Source organism: Nerophis ophidion, linkage group LG24, assembly GCF_033978795.1.
Source record: "Nerophis ophidion isolate RoL-2023_Sa linkage group LG24, RoL_Noph_v1.0, whole genome shotgun sequence".
Classification (NCBI taxonomy): Eukaryota; Metazoa; Chordata; class Actinopteri; order Syngnathiformes; family Syngnathidae; genus Nerophis; species Nerophis ophidion.
Window position 1 is genome coordinate 29,036,437 of NC_084634.1, and position 12,347 is coordinate 29,048,783.

The 12,347-nt window shown below is 39.5% G+C and overlaps 1 protein-coding gene across 7 annotated transcripts in view; it reads left to right on the plus strand.

The window, feature by feature from the left end:
* The window catches only part of sipa1l1 (signal-induced proliferation-associated 1 like 1), a 240,448-nt gene that overhangs the window by 15,343 nt on the left and 212,758 nt on the right, over positions 1-12,347 (plus strand). The gene's annotated exons all lie outside the window — the stretch shown is intronic.

Below are 12,347 nucleotides of genomic sequence, written 5' to 3' on the forward strand. Positions count from 1 at the left end.
ACGGTGCTGGAACAAAAAGTCCTCTACAATGCGTGAAGTCACGCGCACACTTCATCATACCGCGACGTTTCAGCAGGATACGTCGGTGCGAAATTTTAAATTGCAATTTGGTAAACTAACCTAGCCGTATTGGCATGTGTTGCAATGTTAAGATTTCATCATTGATATACATAAACTATCAGACTGCGTGGTCGGTAGTAGTAGGTTTCAGTAGGCCTTTAATGCAAATAGAAGGATAGGTATCTGCCTCTGTAACTGTGGAGAAGTCCCACACGATCTACGGCATGTTTGTTTACTGTGAGCGCCAAGCAAGTTCACGACAGGCCATTTACGGCACAGGCACGAGAAAAGGAGCGTTGGATTTTCTCACCCCAAACTCTCCGCGGGTAATCTCGCCTCATTGGAGCGTTTTTTTTTTCAAACGGTTATCAATTTCTGGTTGTTATTTCGCCAAAGACGTTTTCTCTTTGGCGTCGCTGATAGCCTTCTTTGGGGGTCTGGCGTCTCACATGGTTTTGTAGAAATTGCAGTTGACAATTTGTGTTACGAATCTAACATGCACAGCGAGAACACCACATTAGGAAGAATGTTCTATTATCCAAAATGCTATCCATCAGATCAAGTGTTTCTCTTTCCTTTCCTGCGTGCTCCCCTTTTCCTCTCCACCTCCCACAATTCCCTTTAACCATCCCCAACAGTCTTTCCTCATCTTGCTTCCTTCCTGTTGAGGAAGGCATGCCAGGATTCTGACCTTGTCATCATCTACCTTTTTCACTATGACTCGCACTCCCCTGTTTTTTCATTTTTGTCAATATTTAAACGCACCCTCTAACTTATTCAGCTGTGTGTTTTGGTGGCGCTTAAAATGTAAGCCAATACCTGCATAAAAACAATTATTTTACAGATGATTGGCCGTAAATATTATTCAATATCCACTCGGAACTTTGTGAATATTTGTCAATAATAACCTGATTATACTATTTGTGATTGACACATGATTTTATATTATTTGACAAGGTTATCATCCATCCATCTTCTTCCGCCCTAGCAGGGAAGCCCAGACTTCCCTCTCCCCAGCCTCTTCGTCTAGCCCTTACCGGGGGATCCCGAGGCGTTCCCAGGCCAGCCGGGAGACATAGTCTAAAATCTAAAATATTTGATCCATCCCACAACCCGAATATACACTAGAATAATTTTAACCTGAGTTTAATTTAAAATAAAAAGGACATTTCACAGATAATATACTTTCCTTAACAGAATAAACATTTAATATTTTTCTGTTATTATTTGAATGTTTTAAATATGTTTATTTTCTTCGGTTTTCATGTGTAAAGGTTTTAGTATTTCTGAATATTAAAGGCAAAAAAGGTGTTTTGTATTGGAGAAAAAATGTTCATGTGTCTGAATAAGGTTGGGTTTCGAGCCTTTTGAACAGTTCGATTCACCCATAATTGTTCAAATTCTTTAATTTTGATTTCAACTTTAGATGTCTGACCAGAAAAATAGCGGGCAAACATGCTCTGAACAACAAAGAAGAAATAGTCGCCGCCATTTAATTTTAAATAAGCCATTTTTGTCCAATTTATAAAGTAGGCTATTCTTTAAAAAATACTCTGGTTAGCGCTCTCATATAAACCTTGGAAACTTTTATGATCACCGTGCCTATTTAATAGGGCTGCGGATCTTTGGGTGTCCCACGATTCGATTTAATATCGATTCTTGGGGACGCGATTCGATAATATATCGATTTTTTTCCAATTCAACGCGATTCTCGATTCAAAAATTATATATTTCCGATTCAAAACGATTTTGTATTCATTCAATACATAGGATATCAGCAGGATCCACCCAAGTCTGCTGAATGCTAGCAAAGTAGTAGATTTAAAAAAAAAAAAAAAGCTTTTATAATTGTAGAAGACAATGTTTTATCAACTGATTGCAATAATGTAAATTTGTTTTAACTACCGTATTTCCTTGAATTGCCGCAGAGTATTGATTGATTGATTGATTGATTGATTGATTGATACTTTTATTAGTAGATTGCACAGTTCAGTACATATTCCGTACAATTGACCACTAAATGGTAACACCCGAATAAGTTTTCCAACTTGTTTAAGTCGGGGTCCACGTTAATAAATTCTTGGTAAATATTGCATAAAGTAAGCGCCTGCCTTGAATTACTGCCGGGTTAAACTCTCTTCCCAAAATAATTAGCGCATGCTTAGTATTACCGCCTGGTCAAACTCGTGACGTCACGAGTGACACTTCCCCGGTCGTCATTTTCAAAATGGAGGAGGCTGATTTCAATACCGTTAATTTGAAATCGCATATAGGGAAGAAGATTAAGAGCTATTCAGTAGGATTTAAGGTCCAAGCTTACATCACACCCACATTTTTACTGCATATCTTTGGTAAGTGCCGGAGTGAGAAGAGGTTTTAAAATAATTAGCGCATGCTTACTTTTACCGCATGCCTTTGGTAAGCGCAGGATTGAGAAGAGGTTTTAATTAATTAGCGCCCCGGCGGCAATTCAAGGAAATACGGAATTAAACAAACCAAAAATATGACTTATTTTCTGTTTGTCAAAACATTGGACACAATGTGTTGTCAAGCTTATGAGATGCGATGCAAGTGTAAGCCACTGTGACACTATTCTTTTTTTAAATTTTTATAAATGTCCAATGATAATGTCAATGAGGGATTTTTAATCACTGCTATGCTGAAATTATAACTAATATTGATACTGTTGTTGATAATCATTTTTGTTTCACTACTTTTGGTTTGTTCTGTGTCGTGTTTGTGTCTACTCAATTGCTCTGTTTATTGCAGTTCTGAGTGTTGCTGGGTCTGGTTTGGTTTTGGAATTGGGTTGCATTGTTATGGTATCGCTGTGTATTGGTTTGTTGGATTGATAAAAAAAAAAAAATAGATTTAAGAAAAAATGAGAGTCGATTCTGAATCGCACAAGGTGAGAATCGGGATTCGTATTCGAAATGTTTTTTTCCCACACCCCTACTATTTAAGAATCAAACTCGAGGATCGTTAGAATGAATCGGAATCGTTTAAATAATGCTGGACTCTATCTATTAGTTATGTTAGAAGCGCCAGCTGCTTCTCATGGAAAAACAAGCAGTATCACTGTCAGTTTTTTAAAGTCTGGTAATCAGTCACAGTTTTACAGTAATTATCATTTGAAATGATAATAATAACAGTCTGGAATTTTATGGTGGTTTCTTGCATCTTTATGTATTTAGCATTTGCACTGTGCTTTCTCAAAATAATGGTAATGGCTGAAGTTCCTCCAGTTGCTGAGCGCTTATTTCCCCCCCGACGCTATCTTATTGTTTACAAAAGACGGGACAAATGAATGGTTTTAAGCACATACAACAGTGGGTTATACAACAAGCTCATGTTGTGTTGTGACGGATAAAGACACAACTGGGGAAAAAAGTTGATACAATAGTTAGACTGCCTATTGGATACCGAAGTAAACAAAAGGAACACCCAACACAGATGGAGAATCCAGAGAGAAATGCTCAAATGCTCTGAGCCATTGTACAAGATGAACAAATAACACCAGATAACTTGAACGTTAAAATGTAATTATGCTTACTTCAAAGTTAAGTCCCGAAAGTATTTCTTTCTACTACTGTAAGTCTTTCAAAATGCAACTCTCACACCAGCCAACATTTATGGAAGTGTCGCTGAAATTTCCGCCAACTGCTTTGCCATCTGTTTCCCAAATCCAGACAGAGCTCTGAAATATCCTCCTTGTTGTATGACTTTGTCAGTATCTTGGCTGCTTGTGTTGGGTTTTGGAGGAAGAGGCGTTGTTCTGTTCCCGCTTGGTGACTGCGAGTGTCGAGCTGTGGCTGCACAGCCATTAGCACATGAATCTTTGTAACATCCGACTTTTAGGGATTTCAACCAAATCCTGTGTATGTTGTCTGCGGGGCCTTTTTAATAATTCCGTTCTAAACGGAACACAAAGGCAAGCAGTCATTTTGGGTCATTTATTTGCTCTCGGAGCCTGAAAACTCAATGATTTTGTCAATTTCTGTGTGTAGAACCTGAGGAGGTGCAATATATTACTATAAAGTGCACTGGTATATAAGTCGCATTCCAGAAGAAAATATAGATTTCCGTATATGAGCCGCACCGGACTATAAGCCGCAGATATACACTTTGTGAAATTAGTTATTGACACAGAAAGATTTTGTAAATATTTATTTACAGTTCATACCTGAATTGTTTCCAAACGGTGTCTGTAACACAGCAGTAAAACGGCTGATCAAACAAAACAGCAGTCATCGTCATGGACCCCCTAGCTGCGGAAGCTAGCTCTCTAATCAGCTAGACAGACTCAATAACTCACTGGTGACGTTTTGGTGAATTTACTAAGGAAACTGTAAAACTAAAAAAAATTAGAATAAATATTTTAACTGACTAATATTGATTGGCAACACTAAATTGGCCCTAGTGTGTCAATGTGAGTGTGAATGGTGTCTGTCTGAATGGATGGACTATTAACACCGACACTCATCAACGTGTTCGCACAATGCCAGCTTGATTACATTACGATAGCCTGTATAGCTATGCATGAAAACACTGCAATGAAACATGTGACGGTTTAGTAAGTATGACTTGTTTCAGTTATATTGTAAAACTTACAAACGTTGCTTGGAGTGATCAATGAAAAAAACGTACGAGTAGGAACGCTATGAATGACCAGAAGAGGCGACGGCACTTGTACTTCCGATTCAAGGCACCCAACAGAAGGAAATACTGTAGAGGTTCCACCCGCAGCACCCACAGTGAGCAAACTCGACCAAAAAAATGGAGCCATAGCACAAACAGTAACACATATTTTTTGTTTTCTCTGTGTTTTATGAAATCTAATTGTTGAATACAAAGCATTATAACCGTTAGGAAAAGCCCTAAATTAACTGCATCAATTTACAAGCCACAGGGTTCAAAGCATAGGAAAAAAGTAGCAACTTATAGTCTGGAAAATACGGTATTCGGCATAATAGAACCATTTTAAAACAAGTTACGAAGGCTCCTAGTTTAGCTCCTGACGTATGTGGCAACATTGTGTCATTTCCAGTTGTGTTGTTTTTCAAAACTATTATTAATCTACTCCTTCCAATACTAACGTCACATCCGTTTTATTTCGTAGCGGTGTGACGCATATGGAGGCTAGCTGACATCCCTTGGATATACTGTACATATATCAACAAAGGTTAGGGTTCCCCTTAATGTAACTCAACGTCGCATACCGCCATGGCAAAAACATAGCTGCCACAGGTTGACACTGTTTTTCTTTTCACGAGAGAACACATTTAAGTAGTATAGTGTATTTTAGCCTCCAGAAGAAGTCACACAAAGTCCTTTGCTATTTTAAACTTTTATTGCCAATCTTATGATTACCACTGGCCCAAAGTCAATTGGTTTTACCCCCCGTGCAAACCCTTTCCTCACCGTGTTTTCCTGGACATACGTACCTTCTCATTCAATGCATTTTCTTCATTTTCACGACTATTTACATTGTAGCTTGTCACTGAAGGCATCACAATTATGAATGAACACGTGGAGTTATGTACTTAACAAAAAAAGGTGAAATAACTGAAAACATGTTTTATATTGTAGTTTCTACAAAATAGCCACCCTTTGCTCTGATTACTGTTTTGCATACTCTTGGCATTCTCTCGATGAGCTTCAAGAGGTAGTCACCTGAAAGGGTTTTCACTTCACAGGTGTCATAGTTTTGATGTCTTCAGTGACAAACACGAGTAAAGTTTGTAATAACACCAAAAAAAGATTTTAGATTTGTTGATAGTCATTTTAAATAAAGAGAAAATCACTAAAAGTCGACAGATACTTGAACAATTCTCAACAAAGTACAATAAGCAGCAAAAATTGAAAATAGAGCAAAACAATATAAAAATATGCAGTATGTGAATATTTATTACTAATACTAATGCAACTTTTTTTTTTTTTTTTTTAAATATATGTACTGTATACGTTTTTTAGCCCTTTTTAAAGAAAATCTTATCATACCAAATTATACAATGAGGGTCATAATGTTTTGTATTCAACAAATAGTTTTCATAAAACACAGAGAGACACTAAAATATGTGTTATTATTTGTGCTTTGGCGCCATTTTTGGACGAGTTTGCTCACTGTAAGTTAAAGTAAGTTAAGTTAAAGTACCAATGATTGTCACACACACTAGGTGTGGTGAAATTTATCCTCTGCATTTGACCCACCCCCTTGATCACCCCCTGGGAGGTGAGGGGAGCAGTGGGCAGCAGCGGTGCCGTGCCCGGGAATCATTTATGGTGATTTAAACCCCAATTCCAACCCTTGATGCTGAGTGCCAAGCAGGGAGGTAATCGGTCCCATTTTTCTTTTATAGCCTTTGGTATGACTCGGCCGGGGTTTGAACTCCCAACCTTCTGATCTCAGGGCAGACCCTCTAACCACTAGGCCACTGAGTAGGTCCTTTGGTGCTGGAAGTGGAACATCTACAGTATGTCCTTCTGTTTGGTGCCTTGAACCAGAAGTACAAGATACCCGCAGGTATCTTGGTGATCTCGGGGAAACCCTGCGGGGTATACAAAAAGACGGTTATGTTTAACAAGACAAGCATTCCCACCAAACAACATTACCTCTTCTTTGCTTGTCCGAAATACTGTTTTTACCGAGTCATTCATTTAAGCATTTCTTGTCAGTCAGAAACCGAGACTTTTGGCAATAAGCGTTGACTATGTAATGCTATTTTCAACGTCAGGTGCCAGACCGGGGGAATTAGTAAACTTTCCTCTTGTTGCCATTGTAGCCTTCACTTTGAAGTGGCTTAATCTTCAAACACTACTAGTGCATTACTGCAGGTCAAGGCTTTGTTTAGCAAACCGGAATGGTGAGATTATATCCTTTGTTATTTTCTGAACTGTGCTGTTACTGCTTTGGCATTAATATACTTTAATTCTGCCCAATCTGTCAAAGAAATAAAGACATTGAATCTTGCCAAAATCCTTTTACAACATTTTCTTTTGTTGGCTCCGCAGTCCGCACCAGGTGGTACAGTCATGAATTATTTTTTAACACAGGCTTGTTTCGACTTGAGGGTGGTTGGTTTGAGTGTAATCCATTTTAAAAGAGTTTTGCTGTGTTGGCTGGGTACTTTCTTTCATTTTTTGTGTAAAAACTTGTCCTAGTAAGCACAGAAACAAACAAATAGCAATACAAACATGCAGTTTTTCTATGGGATAATAAATAACACGGACTGCGGCAGCCTAGCAGGCACAAGACATTGATGCAACATTTATTATACATAACGTTATATGTTTTTAAAACTGACTTCTAAACAACGTTGCAAAATATTTGTAAATTGAGACGTTTGTCTAACCAGTGCTGTACGCTTAGCTTTTTTTTACTAGTAGCACCTGTGCTACTAAGTGAAAACAAAAAAATAGTAGCACATATTTTTTTATTGTAGCACAGAATTTTTTTTGTAGCAACATGAAATGTCTCTCACTATTTCATTATTAAAACTCACACAAGGGAGATGTGTGACCGAATACATATATACATAATCAATCAATCAATCAATGTTTACTTATATAGCCCTAAATCACTAGTGTTTCAAAGGGCTGCACAAACCACCACGACATCCTCGGTAGGCCCACATAAGGGCAAGGAAAACTCACACCCAGTGGGACATCGGTGACAATAATGACCCAGTGGGACGTCGGTGACAATGATGACTATGAGAACCTTGGAGAGGAGGAAAGCAATGGATGTCGAGCGGGTCTAACATGATAATGTGAAAGTTCAATCCACAATGGATCCAACACAGTCGCGAGAGTCCAGTCCAAAGCGGATCCAACATAGCAGCGAGAGTCCCGTTCACAGCGGAGCCAGCAGGAAACCATCCCAAGCGGAGGCGGATCAGCAGCGCAGAGATGTCCCCAGCCGATACACAGGCAAGCAGTACATGGCCACCGGATCGGACCGGACCCCCTCCACAAGGGAGAGTGGGACATAGAAGAAAAAGAAAAGAAACGGCAGATCAACTGGTCTAAAAAGGGAGTCTATTTAAAGGCTAGAGTATACAAATGAGTTTTAAGGTGAGACTTAAATGCTTCTACTGAGGTGGCATCTCGAACTGTTACCGGGAGGGCATTCCAGAGTACTGGAGCCCGAACGGAAAACGCTCTATAGCCCGCAGACTTTTTTTGGGCTTTGGGAATCACTAACAAGCCGGAGTCCTTTGAACGCAGATTTCTTGCCGGGACATATGGTAAAATACAATCGGCAAGATAGGATGGAGCTAGACCGTGTAGTATTTTATACGTAAGTAGTAAAACCTTAAAGTCACATCTTAAGTGCACAGGAAGCCAGTGCAGGTGAGCCAGTACAGGCGTAATGTGATCAAACTTTCTTGTTCTTGTCAAAAGTCTAGCAGCCGCATTTTGTACCAACTGTAATCTGTTAATGCTAGACATGGGGAGACCCGAAAATAATACGTTACAGTAGTCGAGGCGAGACGTAACAAACGCATGGATAATGATCTCAGCGTCTTTAGTGGACAGAATGGAGCGAATTTTAGCGATATTACGGAGATGAGAGAAGGCCGTTTTAGTAACGCTTTTAATGTGTGCCTCAAAGGAGAGAGTTGGGTCGAAGATAATACCCAGATTCTTTACCGTGTCGCCTTGTTTAATTGTTTGGTTGTCAAATGTTAGAGTTGTATTATTAAATAGAGGTCGGTGTCTAGCAGGACCGATAATCAGCATTTCCGTTTTTTTGGCGTTGAGTTGCAAAAAGTTAGCGGACATCCATTGTTTAATTTCATTAAGACACGCCTCCAGCTGACTACAATCCGGCGTGTTGGTCAGCTTTAGGGGCATGTAGAGTTGGGTGTCATCAGCATAACAGTGAAAGCTAACACCGTATTTGCGTATGATGTCACCTAGCGGCAGCATGTAGATGCTGAAGAGTGCAGGGCCAAGGACCGAACCCTGGGGAACTCCACACGTTACCTTAACATAGTCCGAGGTCACATTGTTATGGGAGACACACTGCATCCTATCAGTAAGATAAGAGTTAAACCAAGACAGGGCTAAGTCTGACATACCAATTCGTGTTTTGATACGTTCTAATAAAATATTATGATCGACGGTATCGAAAGCAGCGCTAAGATCGAGGAGCAGCAACATAGATGACGCATCAGAATCCATCGTTAGCAATAGATCATTAGTCATTTTTGCGAGGGCTGTCTCCGTGGAGTGATTTGCCCTGAAACCGGATTGAAAGGTTTCACATAGATTGTTAGACGCTAAGTGTTCATTTAACTGCTCCGCAACAATTTTTTCAAGGATTTTTGAAATAAAGGGAAGGTGAGACACCGGTCGGTAGTTTACCATGAGGTCAGGATCGAGGTTAGGTCTTTTAAGAAGAGGATGAATAACCGCTTTTTTGAATGCTAGGGGAACAGTGCCCGAGGAGAGTGATAAGTTTATAATATTTAGCACTGATGGACCTAATAATACAAAGAGCTCCTTGATCAGTTTCCCAGGAAGAGGGTCAAGTAAGCATGTTGTCTGTTTTATTCCATTTACACGTTGTAACAATTCCTCTAATGTTATTTCCTCAAAACGAGAGAAACTATTTTGGAGGGCAGTATCCGCCGTATATACCATCGTATCAGTGTTAATAGAACCCCGTTGTAGCTGGGACGCATTGTCTTTAATCTCCTTTCTAATGACTTCAATTTTCTTACTAAAGAATTGCATAAAGTCATCAGCTGAGTGGGTGGAGCTACTGGAAGGAGTCCCTTTTTGGGTTAGCGATGCTACCGTACTAAACAAAAATTTTGGATCGTTTTTATTATGGTGGATGAGATTTGAGTAATATTTAGCTTTAGCTAAGGTAAGCATGCGTTTATAAGTTATTAAACCATCACTCCATGCTTGATGGTGCACCTCAAGTTTAGTCGTGCGCCATTTGCGTTCCAGCTTTCTACATAATAATTTCTGAGCTCTAGTTTCTTCTGTTAACCACGGGGTGCGCTTTTTTGGAGCCTTTTTTAACTTTAGCGGTGCTATGTTATCAATGGTTTCGCGCAGGGCGTCGTTAAAGTTGTTAGTGAGGTTTTCAATAGAGCCCACATACTTTGGGAATGGTGCCATTACCGAGGGCAGTAGGTCAGCAAGAGTTGTCGTTGTGGCCGTATTAATGTTGCGGCTGCTATAGCAGTTATTATTATTATTAGTTTGACGAACATGCGTCTGAAACTCGAATTTTATAAGGTAATGATCGGACAATACTTTAGTATACGGCAGTATCGTAACTTTGGAGACGGTGATACCCCTGACAAGCACTAGGTCTATCGTATTACCGTTGCGATGCGTGGGTTCATTTATTATTTGTGTGAGACCACAGCTATCAATTACAGTCTGGAGCGCTACGCACGGTGGGTCCGATGGGGTATTCATATGGATATTAAAGTCCCCCATTATGATTATATTATCGGCGTGTGTCACTAGATCAGCAACGAACTCTGAGAATTCATTGATAAAGTCCGAACAGGGCCCTGGGGGGCGGTAGATAACAGCCAGGTGTAGAGGCAGCGGTGTGACAGACTTCATAGTAAGCACCTCAAACGATTTATATTTATTATTTATGTTAGGACTAAGGTTAAAGTTTTCGTTGTATATTAGTGCGACCCCCCCACCCCTTTTAAGCGGACGGGCAATATGCGCATGTGTAAAGTTAGGAGGACATGCCTCATTTAGCGCAAAAAAGTCGTTTGGTTTAAGCCAGGTTTCGCTGAGACCGATGACGTTAAGATTGTTGTCTCTGATAATATCATTAACTAATAACGTTTTGGGAGACAATGATCTTATGTTTAAAAAACCTATATTATAGGTAGTGGGCTGTTTTAGGGAGTTTTTGATCAAATTATCCGTAGTAGCAATATTAATAATGTTGTGTTTATTATGCCCAGTGCATTTAGTATAGTTACGACCATATCGAGGAATTGATACAACAGGAATTTTCCGATTGTTTGATTGTTGCTTTGATAAACTGCACGCATCATGGTTAGCCACCTCAGTAACGGGGATTTTCCGATTGTTTGTTTGTTGCTTTGATAAACTGCACGCATCATAGTTAGCCACCTCGGTAAAACACATGTCCATCTCTGAAACACTCAAAGCAGAAAAAACTTGTTCTAATTTAACTGACTCCTTACCCAGACCAGTAGTCTCGCATTTTCCATTTAAATCCGTCTGCAGGATGGAGGGAAGTGGTGTTCTGTGGGGATTAGCCTTCTGCTTTGTTTTTAGCCCCGCTCGGCATCCGCGTTTCCGATCACACCGCTGGCGTCTGCTCCGTAGACGGCCCCCGCTGCTACTAGACTCCCCGGCTTCACAGGCCGCTGGATGTAGCCGCCGACGTATTCCCATGCTAGTTAGCATGTTTAGCACGCACGCGTCTATCAGTCCAAAACGGCCCGATAAGTCCACATCCAGAAGTGTCTGGCGGTCGTACGTGATCACGGAGTGACCACGATGTGAGCCAGCCATAAAGTCTGTGGAATTGTCCGGTATTTCTGCCAAATGTTTCATCTTTAGCAGGAGCTCCGCGAGGACGCAGCCCGTCTGGGCGCCGCCATCTTGGAAAAGCCTACTTTAACGTGCAATCAAACACAGAACAATCCTAAACTGGTCTAACACTGTCACTAACACGAGTGTAGGGCTGGGCGATATGGACCAAAATTCATATCCCGATATAGATTGGCCCATAAACGTAAATATTCGTTGGCTTAACTAGATATCTCCACCAGGCTTTGTTTTTTTATTTTCAGAACTGATGGGGATCCCAAATACACAATAGTAGGTACCAACCATATTTGCCAACCTTGAGACCTCTGAATTTAGGAGATGGGTTGGGGGGGGTGAGGCTACTTGGGGGGCGGGGGCGTGGTTGAGGTTGGGCTGGGGGTAAAGGGGGCTAGCGGGGATGTATATATTTTCAAGTATTTCATATATGAATATATATATATATATATATATATATATATATATATATATATGTATATGTATATATGTATATATATATATATGTATATATATATATATATATATATGTATATGTATATATATATATATGTATATATATATATATGTGTATATATATATATATATATATATATATATATATATATATATATATATATATATATATATATATATATATATATGTATATATATATATATGTGTATATATATATATATATATATATATATATATATATATATATATATATATATATATA